General features: G+C 47.3%; 1 protein-coding gene across 1 annotated transcript in view; it reads right to left on the minus strand.

Annotated features, from left to right (window-relative positions):
* Window positions 1–13,590: 13,590 nt before the first annotated feature.
* The window catches only part of LOC146811937 (phosphatidylinositol transfer protein beta isoform-like), a 376,865-nt gene continuing 369,267 nt past the window's right edge, over window positions 13,591–21,188 (minus strand). Inside the window, exon 12 of the mRNA XM_085618905.1 lies at window positions 13,591–15,294. The gene's annotated coding sequence lies outside the window, so the exon portion shown is untranslated. The remainder of the gene's footprint in view (window positions 15,295–21,188) is intronic.

Here is a 21,188-nt window from a genome sequence, read left to right on the forward strand (position 1 = left end):
AGACTCTGTCCCCTCTGCTTTCAGGTTCTTCTCTACAAGCTTCACATCTTTGATCTTCACGGCATCATCAACGCTTTTGGCAAGCAGCACTTTTGAACATTTTCCTATAGAAAATCAGCCCGCGACCCGACATCGAAAACGACCTATGCACCCGGCTTCCCTGGGGCAGGTAACAGTGGTACCTCGGTACTCTCGTGGTAGTGGGCTCCTCAAAAGCTTAAGTCTAAAGTTTTAACTTTGTACTCCTGCTAGAAGTGACTTTAATCTGTGTAATTTCAACCGCAACATTCTCCATAGGCTATAATAGAGATCCCGATAGCGGCTATTTCCACTGCACGTGCCTCCCGTGGGTCTCCTTCCTCATAACCTGGGCTGGATTCTTAAGGGGCCAGCGATCCTAAATGCTGTAGGCATTGTCTGTAGAATTGTCGTGGTTCTTATACCACTTTTTTGATATATGGGTTGGTCCCCCCCTGGGGCCCTGTGATTCCTGTGCTATTTATTGTGTTTATAAATGCTTGTTTGAATTGTAACTTTGCCACAGCTTCATAAAGAGACTGTGGGATTCTGTCTAGAATAAATACATATATTTTATATATATACCTGTGTGGGCTACTCTTTCATTTGGTTATTCAAGAGGTTATCTATGGTAAAACAATAAGCTTAACACTCCTTCAAGACTTAGCCTGAAGGCTGCTCTCTACAGCTACCACTAGGATAGCTTTCTTTAAAGGTTGTCTTAAACCTATCATCAATAAGAGTCGAATTGGGCTGGTGCAAGGTGTCCCTATAACTAGGAGACAGCATATGCCAGGCCAACTTCTCACATCTACCCACTGCGGTATTTTACTCAGGTCCCATCTGACATCCGAAAAAGGATCGGGGTCGGTAAAGATATGCAAATGAGGCATTAATTCAAATCTAAATGTTTACTAAAGAAGCAACACATTAGAAATGTATGTTTACTGTAAATATATAAGTGCTCATTAAGAAACTGAACATCTGAAACATACTAAAATATACAGTGAAACCTCACTCAACAGTATAAAATCAGAGAAAAATTAACAACAAACGAAATAAAATGATGCAATTTAAAAACAGGAGCATTATTTTAAGATTGATGCACAAACCGAAGTAACAACCTCTAAACCATGGCGACATGTGAGCGCCCCCTAATGGACAACAAAGAAACCCGCACACGCTTAACATTTCATGGGTGAGGAGCTACGGGCTACATTACCATAATAATACAGCCTCCGTTTCTTCTGGGGCCGTCTCCCCCTGTTATGAATACAAAGGAGACCAGAACGGTTACTAAACAGGAGGGCCGTGAACCCTGCGAAATCCCGAATTTGGCAGTCGTTCGAGTTTTACTACATAAGTATGACATGAATAGATAGCAAACCGTCCATCCCTCCCAGTGGGATTATAGTTCATTGAGCCTGTTACAGTTTTTTAATGGGAACCCACGGAATGGTTCGACAAATAATACGCAATCATGTTTCTTACTTTGCAGAGTATAAGCCACGGGCTCACTTGGCAGATCAAAACTGGTCAATGGCTTGGGAGCACAGCGGAGCCTAGCGTGCGAGTGACCTTCCCTGGCCAGCTCAATTGCCACAGGAACAGAGGGCGCCACACACGACGCTTCCCACGCACCCCTTCATAGACGTTCTGTCCTGACGACGTACAATATCTTTCTCCCAAGTAGTTATTTCGCTATAAATCAAGATGCGCGCGAGAGCAGTGGCGCAAATGTGGCTGTCGTGGCGAGGTTACATCTCGAGTAGTGTACAAAACATGTTTTTTTTAAAAATACGCACAAAATCCAACAGAGAAATATTGCGAGAGCTGAGGTAAAACTTAATGTCTGCCACTGAGGAGGTAGCGGAGGCATGTACACCCGAACAAAAGGAAACAAGTGGTCTTTACTCAGGCAGCAGATTACCATTAGGATTCACTCCTTCGAACATTACGCCTTTCATCCCCACTCAACTACAAAATGATTTTGCTGTAGGGCGCACAATACCAGAAAAAAACAAGCATCGATCTCTTATCGTTTCGTTTCAGAAATCTTTATTTCGATCACAGATCATAAAAGATACATAGTAAAATATGGACAATTAAAAAAGTATTAAACATGATGTGATCCAATGGATTAAGACATTAAAATGCATTAAGAGAAAAAAGGAAATATGATGTACTGTACTAAAATCTGACAATAAGTCAATTTATACAAGTCTTTTCAGGACGCTGCTGCGGGTAAACCACATGGAAGTTAAGAATTTCGCAACTGCAAAAACGACAATGGGAGAAAGGTCTGACTTTAAGACCCTATAGGCTGGTTGGAAGGATCTGAAGCCCAAGTTCCTAAGTACGGGACTAACCAGCGTTTCCTGCTCCTCTTGTAGCCCTTGCAGAAAAAAACGGCATGAACTTCGTCTTCTTTCGGATGAGCACAAACAGGGCAGGTTGCTGTGGTGGAGCATGGAGACCAAGACGCTGTGAAAAAAGCTAGAGGAAGGCATCCATATCTCCATTGAAAGAATAATTTCCTCGTTAGCAGGGGGGAGATCGCGTCCAGAGTACTTTCAAGGCAGTAGGCGTCTTTTGCTTTCAGGAATAAGTGGGTCAAGGATCCTTCACGGCTCTCGTTGATGGCTCTTGTGAGCATCAAATTGTAGTATGCTCTTGCGAGTGCCTTCTTTGAAATCTTTACACAGGATTTGGAAGGATCGGTCCATAGTTCCGGATAGCCCAGATCCTCAAACCTGCCCTTGACATAGGTCAGCCACGGAATCCTCGAGGCGTTCCGCAGCTGTAAGAATTCCTGAAGTTCCTCTCTATAAATTGAGAGATCAGAGCTACACCACAAACGCCTCCAAAAGGTTAGGGGTTTAAGACCTAGCTCCTCTGATATTGGTCTCACTCCCAGGTCTAATCTAAGGGGGAGTAATGGAGTGCTTTGAGGGAGGGCAGTTACCTGTCTCAGGAATTTGTTTTCGGTGGACTGTAACTTTGGGACATGAGTGTGACCCCAGATTTCACCCCCGTATGTAACACCCGCCCTTGCTTGGGTTTTGTATATATGAATAATTGGGGTCAGTGGACGGTAGAAAGATTTGTTCGCCAAGCGCAAAGTGCCACCCGCCAACTGTGCCAGTTTGATGGTCGCTTTGGCCTGATGAGACGTCCACGATAGATGTTCGTTTAACGTGATCCCCAAATATTCAATATTGTGCACACGTTCCAATTGTGTTGTGCCGAGCCTGGGTGGGGCACGATTCTGGGGCTTGGGGTTCAGAATCATGAACTTAGTTTTTTGAGGGTTGATTTCCAGTCCCCGGTCGTTACAAAAATCTAGAAAGCCATCCAAGATGCGCTGGATCCCCATAGGGGATTTAGACAGCAGCAGGGTGTCATCTGCAAACATAATTGCAGGCACCCTGCTGCCGGTTAATTTTGGAGCATCCGAGTTGTGAATCCTGTTTAGGTGGGCAACTACCCCGTTCACAAAGATGCAGAACAGGGTCGGTGCAAGCACACAACCCTGTCTCACGCCTCTGCGAACGGGGAACCTTTCGGTTAGTTTGCCACCTTTGCCACACCTTACGCGAGCGTAGTTATTGTGGTGCAGTCTCATCAGTATTGTCAGGATGTCAGTAGGTACGTCCAAATCTTCCATAACTCTCCATAGCCTCGCTCTGGGCACCAAATCAAAGGCGGCGCGTAAGTCTACAAAGATGGTGTATAGACTGCCGCCCTCGATTATGGCTGTTCTCCAGTAGAGGAGATTTAGCCTGAAGATTTGGTCTATGGTTGACACGCCCTCCCTGAATCCTGCCTGGTAAGGGGACAAGATTTCCATTTCTTCGATCCAGGCCTGCAATCTATTCAAAATCAGTCTACCGAACAATTTTTGGGATATATCGATTAAACTGATAGGACGATAGTTGGAGGGGAGCAAGGGGGATCCCTTTTTGAAGATTGGGACCACCTCTGCTCCCCTCCAAGTATCAGGCACCTCCAGTCCCCCGGCGATAGCATTAAATATTAGTGTGAGATAGGGTGCCCATATTCCAGGTTCCTGCTTAAACAGGTCACCGGGCACCCCATCGAGACCAGGGGCTTTTCCAGCAGCTAACCCTTTAATGGCTTCCCTCACTTCTTTTTCAGTGAAAGCAACCCCAATCGGGCAGAATGAAATTGTGGGACCATCTCTGTTCTGTTCGCCCCCACCCTCTGCGTACAGGGCTTCAAAATGGGTCTGCCATACCGTGGGGGCTATATTGGGCTCTATTGCGGAAGATAAATCCTCCGTGCCATTCGCCACTACACGCCAAAATGTATGGGAATCTCTGGTTGTTAATGCATTAGTGAGATTTTCCCAGTAATCGTGGTCCCATTCTGCCTTTGCATTCTCCAGGAGGATTTTATAGGATCTTCTCCTGGCGCGAATTTCATCTTTGTTGTGATGTTCCTTTATGGCAAGTAGCAAGTTGGCCTTGGCTTCCCTGCAAGCAGCATTGTACCAAGATGTCTTTGGTTTAAGGCCATTCCTTTGCCTTGAAGATGAAAATAGATCCTGCTCTAGGGTAGTGAGGATGCCTGCATGTATTTGTGCAAGCTCTCCTCGCATAACGTCGTCTAAAACCCTAGATCCTAGCTGGAAGGCATCCTCCAGTAATGGGATTATCCTTGCATATAGGTGGGATATTCGATCTGGGTTGCTGGCCAATTTCTCCCACTTGACCTTCCTACGATTATTTTCAAGTAGGAGGCCCGTTTTATCTTTAACCGACCCATTGATTCTTGGGTCTCTCCCAGGTAGACAATAGGTCAATTCCAGGGAGAAAAAAACAAGCATCGATCTCTTATCTTTATGGGGCCATGTGTTAGAAACACATGGCCTCATAAAGATAAGAAAGTGCTTTGCAACAGACTCAAAGCAGGCCACGGAGTCCGGCTCGGAGGCAAAAGGGCGTCTACAGAAAACCCTCATTTCCAATGGCAGGCCACCGTTTAGCATAAATGGTGACACCAGCAAATGGAAATGAGGGGCAGGGCTTAAAGCCCTTTTCTGCAAGACCTTTGACCCTGCCTCAGGTAGGTCGCCCCCCCAGCCGCCACACGGACCTCCTGTGACGCCTGCCCCCGCTGTTGCCTGCTCCTGCCGCCTGCCTGCTGATACGTGAGCCCCCCTTGGTCCTCACGCACTGTCTTGTCACTCGGTTTTCCACTGCCTTCTTCCCGCCGTTCTTCCTCTGTGCACCTTGCCCCGTTTTTACCTCCTGTGCACCTCACACCTGTTGCCTGTTCCTCCGCATTTCCGCCGTTTCTTCCTTCTGTGACCCCCTGTTGCCTCTGCTCCCCTTCATTGTTGCCTGTTTTCATTCTGCTCTGTGCTCCTTGCCCCGTTTTTGCCTTCTGTACCCCTTCACTGTTGCCTGTTTTCGTTTTGCTCTGTGCCCCTTGCCCCGTTTTTTTTCCTTCTGTACCCCTTCATTGTTGCCTGACTTGCGCTTGTACCACCGCTGTTTTCCATCTGTGCCCTTCCCCCCCCGCCTCCCTCCTGTGCCATTTCCCACCGCTGTGTCCCTGCGGCCCCGCCCCCGCTGTCCCATTTGCCACCCCGGTCCCGCCTCCCAGCTGCTCCTCCCTCCCACAGCCCCTCATATGGAGGCGCGCAGCGGACACGCGCAGCGGCAGAACCCCTGGCCCCCGCCAGAGCCAGGGTACCCGGCTGAGCTACGACTCCGCCGCCCTTAACACCGGACGAACACCCGCCTCGTACCAAGCCACCCCGAAGCGAACCCAAGGACCCTTCACCTGTCAAGCATACAGATTCACCTTCCTCCGAAACTGTAGACAGCCCACCAAACCCAAAATCAACAACAACCACCTCAAGTGCATCCTCATCAACACACGCTCCGTCCACAAGCACGCCATCGAACTCTGGGACCTCCTCGACACCACAGCACCAGACGTCGCCTTCCTCACGGAAACCTGGATGAACGCCTCCTCGGCCCCCGACATCGCCATAGCCATCCCCGACGGCTACAAGATCACCCGGAAAGACCGCGTCAACTGAACCGGAGGAGGGATCCCCATTGTCCGCAGGAACACCATCAACATCACGAACAACACCGAAGACACACTCTCCGACGCCGAACACCTGCACTTCCAGATTCACACCGACCCCAAGACCACCCTTAGAGGAACGCTCATCTACAGACCTCCGGACCCGCGCACACAATTCAGCGAAACGATCGCCGACTTCATCAGCCCGCACGCCCTAGCCTCACCAGAATACATCCTCCTAGGGCATCTGAACTTACACCTGGAGAAAAACAGCGACAACACCACCACCACCACCACCACCCTGCTAGACAACCTCAGACTCAAGCAACTGGTGAACACCCCAACCCATCTGGCGGGCCACACGCTAGACCCCATGTTCTCCGCCAGCAACCACGTCTCCTTCAGCCACTCCACCGGACCGACCACAGATGCATCCACTTCACCTTCAAAAAGAATATATCCCACCACCACACGCAACAGATCCCCCGCAGATGATGGAGCAAAATCACCACAGACCAGCTCCTCTCATCGCTGAGACAGAACCCGCCAGCCGACACCGCTGACACCAACAACGCAGCCCACAACCTCACACAGTGGATCACCCACTGTGCCGATGACCTCGCCCCCCCGAAGAACCCCCCAGGCAAGACCGGCAACAGGAAAACCTCATGGTTCACAGACGCCCTCAAAGAAATCCTGCCGAACCCTCGAAAAAACCTGGCGCCACGAACGAACAACAGAAAACATGGCAGCCCTCAAGAACGCCACCCGCGAACACCACCAGCTGATCCGCTCCACCAAAAGGTCATCATTCAAAGAGCGGCTAGACAACAACACACACAACAGCAAGGAACTCTTAAGCATCGTCAAAGAGCTCTCCAACCCCAGCGCCAGCAACAACGACATCACACCGTCACAAGACCTCTGCAACTCCCTCGCCACGTACTTCCACCGCAAGAACGCAGACATACACGACAGCTTCGGGACCTAGACTACGCCTCCAGTCATCGAACCACCGACCCCGACCACCACCCTCAGCGCCTGGACCCCCATCAGCATTGAAGACACCACCAACGCCATGAACTCCATCCACTCCGGCTCCCCCTCTGACCCATGCCCCTATCACATCTTCAACAAAGCCGACACCATCATCGCACCCCATCTCCGGAACATCATAAACAACTCCTTCACGTCCGCCACCTTCCCTGAGAGTTGGAAGCATGCAGAAATCAACGCTCTTCTGAAGAAACCCACAGCGGACCCCAAAGACCTCAAGAACTTCCGCCCCATCTCTCTTCTTCCCTTCCTGGCTAAAGTCATCGAGAAGACCGCAACAAACAGCTGACCGCTTTCCTCGAGGCAAACAACTCGCTCGACCCATCCCAGTCCAGATTCCGAGCCAACCACAGCATCGAGACCGCCCTCATCGCAGCCACCGATGACATCAGAACCCTGATGGACAACGGGGAAACTACCGCTCTCATCCTCCTAGACCTCTCAGCAGCCTTCGATACCTTATGCCATCGCACCCTAACAACCCGCCTCTTCAACACTGGGATCCAAGGAAAGGCCCTGGACTGGATCTCCTCGTTCCTCTCCGACAGAACCCAGAGAGTCACCCTCCCTCCCTTCCGCTCAGCGGCCACCGAGATCATCTGTGGCGTACCCCAAGGCTCCTCGCTCAGTCCAACCCTCTTCAATATCTACATGAGCCCCCTCGCCGCCATTGCACGCAAACACAGCATCAACATCATCTCCTACACCGACGACACCCAGCTGATACTCTCCCTCACCAAAGACCCAGCCACCGCCAAAACCAACCTCCAGGAAGAAATGAAGGACGTCGCAGAATGGATGAAACTCAGCCGCCTGAAGCTGAATTCAGACAAGACGAAGGTCCTCATCCTCGGACAATCCCCATCCGCCTGGGAGGACTCCTGGTGGCCCACAGTGCTGGGCTCCGCGCCAACACCATCGGACCACGCACGCAACCTGGGATTCATCATGGACTCCTCGCTCACGATGACCAAGTAAGTCAACGCCGTCTCGTCCTCTTACTTTAACACCCTGCGCATGCTCCGAAAAATCTTCAGGTGGATCCCCACCGAAACCAGGAAGACCGTCACCCAGGCCCTCGTCACCAGCCAACTGGACTACGGAAACGCCCTTTACGCAGGAACCACTGCCAAACTTCAAAAACTACTCCAACGCATACAGAACGCCTCCGCACGACTCATCCTCGACATCCCTCACCACAGCCACATATCCACCCACCTGAGAAACCTGCACTGGCTCCCCGTCAGCAAGAGGATCACTTTCAGGCTCCTCACCCACCTACACAAAGCACTCCACGACATGGGCCCCGAATACCTCAACAGCCGCCTCTCGTTCTACACCCCCACACGCCAGCTCCGCTCCTCCAGCCTCGCTCTCGCCACCGTCCCGCGGATCCGCAGAACCACCACCGGAGGAAGATCGTTCTCTTACCTGGCAGCCAAAACTTGGAACTCCCTCCACGCACACCTACGTCTGACCCAGGACCATCTCACCTTCAGGAAACACCTCAAGACCTGGCTATTCGAGCAGTAGCGGCTTCCCCCTCCCTTCAGCGCCTTGAGACCCTCACGGGTGAGTAGCGCGCTCTATAAATGCCCTGATTGATTGAACAATTAATCTCGCGCGGCGAGCAGCGCATGCGCTGCCACGCGAGACCTAAAAAGGAAACAGCCAATGCAGAATACTATTTCCAATATACAGGTAAAATAAGGAGGACTGATCTATAGCTAGCCAGGGCATTATATAGTAATGTCAACTCCTATCTAACCACTCTGCCCCAAAATAATAACATCCCGCTCAGAAGCGTGCAGCCAAATATGGCTCATTCAGGCTGGGTATTATCTCCCTTTTCCTGCGTAATGCTCTTAACCTCACACAAGACCTGTTCGCTATGGTTCTTATCCATTACTCATTACTTTACCAGCTCCTATGCAAGTCATCACCAGCTGAACAGAAATGGAATACCTGAAGCGATCTGACACAAAGCTGGCCACTGGGAGGATTGCACTCTAGTCCAGCACTGCAGGTCCCAATTAGCTACATCCTATGCGTGCCGCTTTAATTCTCACAATGGCACTGATGTGTCTGTAAAAAAAAAAAACTTTTGTCCCGAATTTTGTCCTGAGAGATTTTCCTGAATTTTTACACTCACCGTCCTGAATTTGCACCCATACCAGTTGGTCACCCACGCTAACATCATTGCGTGTATGCAAGTACTTCCTTCACACGCACGTTGCATGACCCCCTCATAGGTGGATCGCATGTTTCCAGAGGACATGCCAATTGTGGTGAGTGTGTTCATGGACTACTGACAACCACACTCAGATAGTGAATACGTGCCAGTGCGTCTTTTGATTAGATCTTGTTTTCATAGCAGGTTTGTCAAGATAGCTAAAATTGCCTCAGAGCATGTGGGGAAGCAGCACGAGAAGCAAAGCGGCACGCACGGGTGTCATTTGAAAAACACCCAAAAAACACAAAACAGTTACAAATCGATTAACAGTTCAATAAGCAATGTTTTTAAGTCTGAATTTGACTCGCTCAAATATGTTAAATATTAAGTATCGAGTGCATTTAAAAAGGAAAACAGGTGGTTAGAACAAACTTTCAGTAATGTTGTTTAGAAACGCAAAAGAGGCATATTTGAGGTACATTCTTACCAGTTTGGGAAGTAGTATTACAGCGTTATTAGGAATTAAAGCCGCAGTATATTGCAGTAATTTGTAAGTATAATGCTGTAACTGGTTGAAATATGTTGGGGTAGGATGGCGAAGCAGGGTACCTTTACTTATCGCCAAATTGTGGTAAACTCCAATGATGCACATTTTTGACTCAGAGAAGAAATCCAAGAAGTTTATTTCATAATCAAGAAGTACTCCATCAATAATCTCATCCCACCAGCTGGCATCTACTGCTGGAGTGGAATTCCCAATATTTTAACACAAACATTTTAAGAATCAAAAGACCATACAGTTCTTAACATAACTATGAAAACCTCGCACCACCAAAACTTGTAATGCCAAACGATTAGTAATAGCGGGCCTGTCTGTTTGCACTCTGCTTTCACCGGTCGTCTGGCTGCCGTTAATTACCCACAGATTCTACTTTTGCATGCCTTCAGCAATAGTGTTATATACCACAAGGTTTACCACCTTTGGAACGTCAGATACTGGATACAGAGAAACATTTATTTGACCTAGGACCTATTTTAAAAATACCCTTGATCTTAAACAAGACAACTCTATACGTAGCACTGTACCACTTTCTAGCCCTCACTTCCAACACATCTTTGACAAAGAAGGATAAATAGTCATGAGCTCTAATGGTGCTGGATATATAAAAAAAAAAAGTGTGAGGCACTGATCTCATCTCCGTGTTTGACCCTCCTAAATAACTTATCTCATCCAACAAGTACCTCCTACGACTCACGTTCACTCTCCCTGCCGATTGCTTATTCCACATCGTTCTGGTAGGCCCGTTTTTGTTTTGTGTCCCCTTCTTTTACTAGCTTGTAAATCATAAATACTACCCCTTCAAGGCTGCGTTACTTTTCATAAAGTTCTAAAATGCAGTGAGCGTTTGGCTCGCTGCTTCCTTGTTAAGCAGATGTAATTAATGCCCACTGGTGAAATCTGTAAGTATAACAACTTATCAGTCACTAAATTAAATTTCGAATTTACATTGAGCAAATGTTTTACATTTTGGCCATTGAAACATACATGTTAAAATACTAGAAAATACCAGTTCAAAAGCCACCTGTCTTCTTAAAGACAAAACCACTTACTAAATGTTGAAGTTATTGAGAATTATTTTCTTCGTGATACTGCATCTGAGTTTTAAACCAATACCAACTGCTAACTTATGCTTTCAAAAGACACACTATTGATGGACGGAATGCAGAACACATCAAAACATTCTCCCCCAGTCAAGAGATCTGGGTTAAATCCATCATTCTTTTGCTCACCATGCCATCCCAGTTTTGACCTGGCCATATGCAAATCAGTCTTGACCCTGTGCCTCATGGGAACAATCCAGCCCGAACTGCCAAGCCAGGTCCTCCCTGGACCGGAAACAAGCATCCTAGGACCGGTTTCGGGGTTTCACCCCTCTTCAGCCAGGATAGCTTGATTCCAGTGGCACAGTGAGCCTGGGACCTACGTCTAGGCATACCCGGCGCACTAAGGGCGAGAAAGCAAAAGACACAATTGATGGACGTGCTCTCTATGCCACTGGAATCAAGCTATCCTGGCTGAAGATGGGTGAAACCCCGAAACTGGTTCTAGGATGCATGTTTCCAGTCCAGGGAGGACCTGGCCTGGAAGTTCGGCTGGACTGTTCCCATAGGGCAGAGGGTCAAGACTGATTTGCATATGGCTGGGTCCAAACTGGAATGGCATGGTGAGCACAAAAACAATGGATTTAGGCCCAGATCTCTGTACTGGGGTGAATGTATGACATTGTTCTGCATTCTGTCCATCAACAGTTCTTTTTGCATTTGTCACCCCGAGTGGGACGGGTATGCTCAGACGTGAGTCCCGTGCTCTCCATGCCACTGGAATCAAGCTATCCTGGCTGAAGAGGGGTGAAACCCCGAAACCAGTCCTAGGATGCTTGTTTCCAGTCCAGGGAGGACCTGGCCTGGCAGTTGGGGCTGGACTGTTCCCATAGGGCACAGGGTCATGACTGATTTGCATATGGCTGGGTCCAAACTGGAATGGCATGGTGAGCAAAAAAACGATGTATTTAGGCCCAGATCTCTGTACTGGGGTGAATGTATGACACTGTTCTGCATTCTGTCCATCAACAGTTCTTTTTGAACTTATGCTTTCACGCTGGCCCTTGCTGCCTAGTGAAGCACGTGCTCAAAGGAAGTAATTAGGTTTTCCAACTGGAGTGCAATAGTTCTAAGAGGATGATCAATGATATTTGGCCCTCTGATCAACATGTTTCAGAAATGTATAAAATGCCTCATAAAAGGTTTCTGGCTTTCTTCAGGATCTGGATATTTATCTTCTTTTCTTTTGTATCCCAGTTGCCCAGATTTCATGTAATGGTCCACTAGATGTAAAGTGCAGATGCCTCTGTCACACGTGCGTACACAGTCATCAAGAGGAGTTCTCCATGTACTGAGGTAGAAGTGGAGTACCCCTCCGGAGTCATCAACTACTTGTGAATACGGGACAGGAGCACCATTATTTTACACCATGGTAACCATTAACAAGAAATCAACAGCCACTGGGATACAAAATAAGAAAAGATAGGGATCTAAGTCCTGCAGAATGCCAGAGACCTCAATGAGGATAATTATACATGGGCGAAACATGTTAACTAGAGGAATTGAAAAATCACAATCATCCTCTAGGAGTCCAGATGTTCTTGTTTCAATATTGCAATAGGTAGCTGAAATAGGTAGTTCAGGTTACCCTTAGGCTATTTGATCTATTTGCCAATCCTACTGTAATTTTGTGTGTAATAAACAAAAAAAATCTCAATAGAACAACTCCAGGAATACGGAGCCCATCCACATTACCAGCAATGGGATCCATGTAAGAAGCAACCCAATGATGAAACTGGCCACCTATGCTGTTGGATAAGGGTTTATTAATACACCAAGTTAAGTAAAAGTGTGTACCTGCCAATAAAGATAGTATCCAAGGTTTGGGCCTTTTTTTGCATTTTGTTGTATAATATGGGAGAATATACTTCAGACAGCCCATTCGTCTCCTTCTCTCTTTAAGGATTGAAAGGCAAATATTAGTCTGCAGATGGCTACAAAGGAAGAACAATGAAGCATGACTATTAAGGCGGAATATAAGAGCCTTATAACAGGACATAGGTGCAACCAAAGGGAGGATGAAGGTAGAAGAGAGAGGGATGTATTACTAGAAAATGCAAGTAGATGCAGGGAGAAGAGTATTAGAAATTGGGAAGGCTACTTTCTGCAGGAAAGATATATTGTGTCAACAAAGAGTACTGGGGGTGAGTTGGGACAAGTTAAAAAAAAAAAATTTGGAACCAGAAGGAAGGTAAAGTTGTTCAGATAGAAATGTAAAGTCCCTGGAATCCATGAGAGGTGCTAAGAGAAAGGGCAAATATAAGAAGAACAAATAAGAGGCAGGAGGAAGACTAGTGGAGAAACGCACACCTGTTCAAGGATGGTAGAAATGGAAAAACAAACCACTTCGACAATGGGAGGGACAGGGACTGGAACAAGAGTATGGTAGAAAGATGGGATCTGACTTAGATTTCAAAACAAAGTGGTAATCGTGTAAACAATGCAATACATCATTAGGGTTAATACTCAAAATTCCAAATACCAACAGCCTTAGTGTAGGGGATGCAATACCCAATATACCATCCCAGTGTCGATTACTTTTGTTCTCCTGACTAGGAAGTTGTCAAAAATCCACCTTCCCCCAAATCTTTAAGTGGAAACCAAACATTGGACACTGGTTGTGTATAAAGGAGAGCATTTCATTTATTTGCCGAATGTTACAATCAATCAGTAATAGATCTGTATATGCGACATCTCGCAGCAATGTATAAATAGTCCAGGGTTCCCTTGTCCAACCTGCTCCTGGTAAAACAGTATTTTTCGGAATGTGGGGGCGGGCATTTCTACCAGCAAATTCCCCGCCTCCTAATATCACCAGAAAAATCCCCCCCAAAAACCACTCCTATCCCTAAATTACCCCAAACCGTTGGACCTCAGTCCAAAACCATTATTTCTAAAGATCACAAGGACACTAAATTTGTTCTTGGGCGCTAATCATGATATAAACCCCATCCAAGGCAGCACTGTCCTTCCCAGTTGTCAAACCGAGTTATCGGTCTGATGAATACATACAGGCAGATGAAAATATAGAACTGTTAAAAACAACCCAAAAAATAACAAGTGTTGAGTGTAAGGAACGCATGGCCAACACAGACTGGTTGCAGAGCTGTGGTCTCTTTGGTGGTGGAATCTGGCAGCAGTGCTCTTCCAGAACTAAATCAAGTAGTTACCCACGCATATTTGTCTCTGTGGATTGTTACTGTGGAACCATCCCTCACTGCAGGTGGAACCTCACTGCCAAAATTTTAACATTATAAACTAAGTGAACATCTACATGGGGGAGAGACCACAGCAACACAGGATAAATGGGGAATCTGATAACCTGATAAACACTACATAGCACCAATGCACCTTGGTCCTGTCCCGCTGGTCACACAAAACCCACCTCACTTTGCCCCTGATCAAGACACTTTCTCAGCCACTAGAACTACACTGGCAAAGTACATGGAGAAATGCAACAGAAAAGAACATGACAATCAAGGCAAAGTATAAAAATGTGCAGATGGGTCACATGAAAACAAGCACATTTCTCCACATGCAGGAGAAAAATAAGAAAAATATAAAATCTGAAAACATCACACGGCCTTGAACAAAAAAAATAATACAATTGGTAGCAGCAAGTGGAAGGGAAAATGGTGAACAACCAAGTCTGAGATAGGTCGGTGAGGGTGGTGCAAAGAGTTCGATCACAACGGCTGCACCAAAGTGTCCTGGGTGTGTGCCACGAAGCAGTGTTCCAACAAAGTGAACAGAGGGACATGATAATTCGGCAAGATGGTGGTGGACTTGTCAGGTAGGCAGCAAGATCCAGCAAGGTTCTGAGAAGTAGACTTGGAAAGCAGCCAAGAAGTAACAGTGTGGAGGCACACAACAGAAACCATCAGGGGAACCTCAAGAGCTGACCAGGGATGCAGAAAATGTAGATCGACAGCAGGGCGTCAGTATGATCCAACAGGAAGGTAAGTGTTTCACCAACGAGGAAGCAGGATCAGGCAGGCATACCAGGGAATCAGTACAATCTGGCACTTGCTAAAGACCGCACCAGATGGTTGCTAGAATTGGTAAAACACTGATGGGTCCTTCAGATGGTCACCAGATTCTAGAAAAGTACTAGTAAGCCCGCTCACCCCCTGAAGGGACAATCCAGGGATGCCAGTTAGTGCTTCAGCTGCAGAAAGATTAAGGCAGGGTTAGAAGTGCAGCTCTCCTCATCTGGGTGACAATGATCATCCAAATTTGTGAGACTTTTCGCAGGACGCTTTGCCTCTGCTTGGAGAGAAGGCCACACACTGGCAGAAGGCGAGGCCATGGGGGTAAATATCCTGTAGACGAAAGAGGAACAGCATTAGGTCGGCCTTGCAGTGTTCTACATCACCCAGCCTGGATCACTGAAATATTCTTCCATATCATCCTTGATGTCTAAGCCTTACTTTGAGTGCTTCACTATGGTCTTCATCCCACCCATGAAAAGTTTCAATGACTATTCTTGCTCAACATACTGCCAACATTCTTACCCCAGCACATCAGAAATTTCAGACAGCTATATAGCCAGTGGTCTCATGTCAATGCATCATTATAAGCACACAAGGTTCACAGGTAATTTCTAAATCGGATGCGCTTAGTTACATCTGGCCAATCTCAGTATTCACACCAGCCAATATCACTTTTAGACTTCATAACAGTAAATTATTTATCTGGGACCGCTAAAGTATTTATCATCTTCAAGTATTCAGAAATGCAGCCAGGCAACACCAGCATCTCTCTTCTTCACTGGCACGGTCTCACTGGGCAAACACTGAAAAGCAGTCAGGAGCAAGGAGATTTATTTTTGGAAGACCACTTGCTTTCAGTAAAAAAAATATCTGGGCTGAATTTTGTTTTACTTCACTAGAACTAACTTGTGCAATGCTTTATCAAAACACTTATCAGTACATCGCCAAAACAGTTATGCCAACACACCACGAAGACCCTTGCACTAATACTTCCAAGCTCTAACACAGTTACTTCAATGAGACTGTACTAATAACTAACTTCTATGGCTGTCATACCAACACATTACTAGGACTATAAAGATCGATTGCTCAGATACTCACCCAACAATATATCTAGATCATCATTAAAGCAAATCACCAAAAACATCAAGACAACACAGTACTAAACCTTCACACCAGCACATCATCAAGACATTAAACGTAACACCTCCTGCCTAAGATAATTTAAATAAACATCAGAAACACCAAGCAAACACACAGCCAAGACATTCACAACAAAATATCACAAGACATCAATGGTAGTGCAACAGTGCCATCACTGGCTTTGCTGTACTTAACAGACCACTGAAGCTCTTTCCATGGCATCTGTCCTATCTCTCCTAAAGTGTGATCACCAACTTTCTGCATACCCTGGAAAGGAGTATGTTACTTACCCTGTAAGCATCTATTCATAGCGAGTTTTTCTGCAGATTCACATGCTAAGCATACTCCTGCCATCTAGTGTAGGGCCCGGAGTCTACAGGTGTTTTTCCTCGAGTTTTTGTTTTTTTTATCAGCGTCGTGTGTCTTCGCTCCTCCCCCTCAAAGTATTGCGCATGTTCAACAGTTCCTTTGTTAGATAATGTTTTTCCCCTTGCCATATACGGAGTGAGGATATAGTCTGCTAAGTAAGCTTTGCTGTTGAAATTGCTGTATTTGTATGTATTTTTTGTGACCACTGCCGGGAAGGCAGGAGGGTGCATGTGAATCTGCAGCACTACACAGTACGAACTGATGCTTAAAGGGGAAGTGACACACTCTATTTGTAGAATGTGTTGGCTGAATATGCATAAACTGTAAAGCAATACCCTCTGCGTGGTGGCTTTAGGCATGAGATGGTGCATTTGTTTGAAATAATGTTTGAAGGGCTGTTTGTCCAACTAGAGCTCATTGTCTAGCTTGAACATCCACGCACTAGTGTTTAGTAAAAATGTGTGGATTCACCCATATTGCTACTTTGCAAATGTCATTGAGAGGGATATTCCCTAGAAAAGCCATGGTTGCTCCTTTCATATGTGTTGAATGAGCCCTTGGCTTGTTTGGTAGTGATCGTTCTGCTTTGGCATAACAAATCTGGATACATTTGACAATCGATATTTCGCTTTTAGAAATAGCATTCCCTTTCTGTGGATTTGAGAAAGAAAAACAATTGTGTTTTCTGAAGGGTTTTCTGAATTCCAAATAGTACAGAAGTGGTTTTTTAACATCAAGTGTATGTAAAGCACGTTCTGCCACAGTTTCTAGTTTTGGAAAGAAAACTGGTAACTCTTAAGTTATTTTTAAATGAAAAGGTGATATCACTTCTGGTAGTAACTTTGGGTTTGTGCATAAATGCACTTCATCTGGGAGCACTTGGAACTATGGTTGTTCAATAATTAGCGCATGTATTTCACAAACTCTTCTTAGAGATGTTTTTCTACACAGAAAGCCACAATTGAATTTGACAGTTATGCCGTGGCTCAAATGGTGGCCCCATGAGTCATTAGTACAATTATTAGGTTCCATGCTGGTACAGGAGGGGTACGAGGTGGAATAATTCGTTTTAATCCTTCCACGAAGGCTTTAATGACAGGAATGCAGAAGACGGATTGGTGCTTCCTGTTTTGTAGATATTCTGCAATGGCTTCTAAATGTAAGTGTATGGAGGTATATGGTTAATGCATTTTCTGCAAGTGTTATCAGGTAACATATTAGTTGCTGTTCTGATGGAGAAGAAGGGTTAATGTTTATAGAGAAGTGCAATAGTGCACAAAACGTTTCCATTCTGCTGCATACCAAGCCCTTATGGTTGGTCCTATGGCCTCTTCGAGAAGAGTTATACATTCTGGAGATAGGTTAAAGTATCCAAACTCTATGACTTTAGGAGCCAGATTGCAAGATGGAGCTGTTGAACATTGGGATGTCTCACCTTGCCCGTGCTTGAGTGAGAAGGTTTGGGTAGTTTAGCAGCTTCTCCAGAGGTACTAAGTTTAGCTCTAGTAGTGTTGATGCGAAGCTTTGGCATTTTATATTTTCAGTGATGGGAAACAGGTCTATTGTGGGGGTTCCCCACCAGCAGAGGTATCGTTGTATTAATGGAGTGTGTATTTCCCACTCATCAGCTTGTTGGTGTGTCCTGCTGGGAAGGTCGCAATGGAGTTGCTCTGCCTCGTTTAATATCGTGCCAGGAGGAGTATTTTGTGACTGTTGGATGGAATGGGTCCTTCCCCTTTTCTGAATGGAATACATTGCAGTCATATTGTCTGTTCATAGAAGGACATTCTTCCCTGTTATATTTGCTAGGAACGCTTTGAGAGTCATACAGATGGCTAAGAGATACAATATGTTGATGTGCAATCTCTGTTGTTGTGTGGTCCAGTGTCCCTGAACCACAATGCCCTTAATATGAGCACCCTACCACATGAGTGATGTATCGGTTGTGAGTGTTACTTGTGGGACTGGGTCCTTGAAGGCTCTTCCCATTGCACAAGTTACTACTTGTGTAACGATATATCTGTAAGAGACATTGGTTAGTAATAGATTCCTTACCTTAGAATATCCCCTGGCGTCAGACTGGAACCGGAAAGTTTTGCTAGCAGTACCCCTGCGTGTCAGTAGGTGGCGTCGTGCGGCTCCGCGTCCGTCGCTGGCGACGTAAGCGCCGAGATGACGTCACGGAGACTACTTAGGCGCCACCCATGCGCACTGACGTCAGTTCTGTACACGACTTTCCGCGCCAGGAATGCCGAGCCATGCAAGAAACTTACCACTGGTGCCATGAAACTAGTGCCCTGAAGGGGATGACCTTAACCCTAGGAATCAGATCGCAGAATGGGGAGGATGGGTGGGGCGGTAAGGAATCTATCACTAACTAATGTCTCTTACAGATATATTGTTACACAAGTAGTAACTTGTGCATCTGAAAGAGACACGTTAGTGATAGATTCCTTACCTTAGACTAGATACCCCAGCAATACAAACCCCAGTGGAAGGTCTGCGAACAGATTACACCAGAAAGTCACGGAGAACAGAACGGCCAAAGAAGCCGTCTCTCCGGACCTGACTGTCAAGGCAGTAATGCTTGGTAAACGTGTGCAGCGAGGCCCACGTAGCTGTCTGACAAATATCCTGCAAGGGGATGCCACGTCCCAAGGCAGTAGTGGCGGCCGTCGCCCTGGTAGAATGGGCACGCAGCCCCACAGGAGGCTCCTTCTTAGCCAATGAGTAACAGGCCTTGATGCAGAGAATGACCCACCGAGACATGGTCCATTAGTGCACAGCCCAACCTCTTGGCGCCCACATAGCCAACAAAGAGCTGGTCATCCACCCGGAACGGTTGTGTGCCCTTCAGATAGAACGAGAGCGCACGTTTTGGGTCCAGACGGTGGAGCCTCCCTTCCTCTTTGGAAGGATGCGGAGGCGGAAAGAAGGTAGGCAAAGTGATGGTCTGCCCGATGTGGAAGGGCGTGACAACCTTTGGCAAGAAAGAAGGACAGGTCCCTAAAACCACCTTGTACGGATGAACAGAAAGGAAAGGACGTTTAGAAGAAAGAGCCTGGAGCTCGCTCTTCTGGCAGAGGTGATAGCTACCAGGGAAGCCGTCTTGAGAGTGAGAAGACGCAAAGGACAGGTATGAAGGGGCTCAAAGGGCACGCACATCAGATATGTCAAGACAAGGTTCAAGTCCCATTGAGCCATTATGAACAGCACAGGAGGAAACGTGTGCGTAATAACTTTGAGGAAACGGTTAACAACCGGGGACTTAAAGAGAGAAGGCTGATCTGGAAGCAGTAAAAAGGCGGAGAGGGCCGAAAGATAACCTTTGATAGTGCCCAGAGCAGAACCCTGCCGGGCCAAAGCAAGAAGGAACAGAAGGACTTCGGAAAGAGGGGCAGAAAGGGGACCCACAGCCTTAGCTGTGCACCATGCCACAAAATTGTTCCACCGGCAGGAGTACTACGTCTTAGTGGATGGACGCCTGGCTGCCAGAATGACATCACAGACTTGGGGAGGAAGATCGAAAGCTGTCAACTGTCGCCGCTCAATCTCCACGCATGGAGGTGGAGGCTGGACAGGTTCGGGTGGAGGACCGTCCCCCGCTGCTGCGGCAGAATATCCTCCCGAAGAGGCAGTCGGATCGGGAGATCGATCGCCATGCTGAGTAGCTTGGGATACCAGTATCTTCGTGCCCAATCCGGAGCCACAAGGATGACTTGGGCCCAGTCGCGCCAAATCTTGCTCAGCACTCTGGGCAGAAGTGGTATAGGCAGAGAGGCGTAAAACAGACCGCAACTCCACTCGCGACGAAAAGCGTCGCCGAGCGAGTGCCGCCTTGGAAATTCCAACGCGCAGAACTGATGACATTGCGCGTTCTCTTCGGTGAAGAATAGATCGAACCAAGGCTCTCCCCACTGCTGAAAGAGACCTTGCGCCACATCCGAGTTCAGACGTCATTCATGATTCATCAAGCACCGGCAGCCGAGTTCGTCCGCCCTGGCATTCAGGGAACCTGCCAGGTGATGAACCACCAAGGTAATGCCTTGATGTTCCATCCATGTCAAGAGGCACAGAGCCTCCTGACATTGGGTCCAGGACCCCACACCGCCTTTTATGTTGCAATACCACATGGCGGTGGTGCTGTCCGTCAATACCTGCACCACACTTCCCCAGACAGAGGGAAGGAATGCCTTCAGAGCAAGTTGGATCGCCCGAAGCTCCAAAAGGTTGATATGGAGCCGGGACTCCGCCGGAGACCAGAGTCCTCTGATCTCCGCCTCTCCTAAGTGGCCTCCCCATCCCAGGAGGGACGCATCCGTCACCACTGTGTGCTCCGGTTGGGGAAGGGAGAGGGATCTGCCACTGACCTTATCCCGATTCGTGAGCCACCACAGCAATTGTCGTGCAGTGCCCTCCGAGATCCGGCCATGATCGGACAGGTTGCCCTGATGCTGCGCACACTGGAACTTCAGGTCCCACTGCAGAGCCCGCATATGCCATCTGGCATGTACCACTAGCAGGAGGCCATCAGGCCCAGGAGCCAGAGGGTCATCCTGACAAACCCAGGACAGAGGCTGAAAGATCGGAATCATAGCCTGAATATCCCGGACTCGCTGCTCGGGAGGAGAAAAATGAAACCGCGTCGAATCCAGTACCGCTCTAATAAAGGGGAGCTACTGAGAGGGACTCAGGTGCTACTTCGGCACGTT

Source organism: Triturus cristatus, chromosome 7 (assembly GCF_964204655.1).
Source record: "Triturus cristatus chromosome 7, aTriCri1.1, whole genome shotgun sequence".
Taxonomy (NCBI): Eukaryota; Metazoa; Chordata; class Amphibia; order Caudata; family Salamandridae; genus Triturus; species Triturus cristatus.